The following is a 1,094-nucleotide window of genomic DNA, read 5'->3' as shown; positions in this document are numbered from 1 at the left end:
TGATAGTTAAGAAAACATTACAATGAGTTCACACTTAACTCTAAACAAATATGTTTTTGAACTTCCCAAATTCATACATTTTGGTTATTTGTAATCAATTGGGTAAAAATGGAATTGGTTTAAATTAGTTTAATGCATAGATGTAAGTCCCCTTTCAGACACGTCAAGTCTTGAAAGCAATTTTTTTCGCATTCTCTTTTGTGTTTTCTATTTGCTTCCACACGCGTCAACTTTAATTGAATTCAAGTCCTTGGTTCTTTAAATGGGAAGCAACGAAAAGATCAAAAGAGACAAGAAAACTTGAAACGAATTGACGGTACGGAGGTATCTGTACTCTTCCCCTCTCTTCTCACCTCCTTCGCCTACGAACGAGCAGACTTGAAAGCAAGACTTGACGTGTCTGAAAGGGGACTATTTCTATTTACGCTGCCTGGGTATATAACCCCGCAAAATACAGCGTTGATTTTTGGTTGAGATTTTCAGTTTAGATTAGCTTGGATGATCCGTATGATCTCACATAGACAAATAGTTTAGTGTTACCAAGAAAAAGGACGCCTATAGTCATGCGTCATGTTTTAGCGAGTTTTAGAAATTTGTTGTCCTTTGATCTGCTATTTATTTCAGTTATTAAAAGAAGAGCCTAGTAGCACAGTCCTGATCTTCCGGAATCTGATGGTGTCACACAGTGTCCCGTAAGAACCCTAACTAGTATTTTGCAATCCGGCCATAGAAAAGGTGATTAAAGCGAAGCATGGTTTTGGCTGTCAATAGGACATATTTATTTTAATTATTGTACTAGTATAACTTACAAGGTTTTACCATTATCATTTACTCGTAGTAATAAAAAATATTGACGAAAAATCATACACAGCGACCATCGAAATAAATCCATATGTATGTATTTTTTTCACCCAACTTTAAATGTTTGAGTACATAAGTACATTGATAATTTTTTTTTATGGAAAAAATGTGCGACACCTTCAACAAAACAATTTCCCAAAAATCAATGGTAAGTCTTAGCTTCCTCTTTCTTGCACTTTATTATACTAAAATTGAATGGGTTAAAATACTGCATACTCAACTTTTTTCTAGAG

This window comes from Rhagoletis pomonella, unplaced genomic scaffold (assembly GCF_013731165.1).
Source record: "Rhagoletis pomonella isolate Grant_MI unplaced genomic scaffold, Rhpom_1.0 Rhpom_scaffold_00003, whole genome shotgun sequence".
NCBI lineage: Eukaryota > Metazoa > Arthropoda > Insecta > Diptera > Tephritidae > Rhagoletis > Rhagoletis pomonella.
This window is presented reverse-complemented; position numbering follows the sequence as displayed.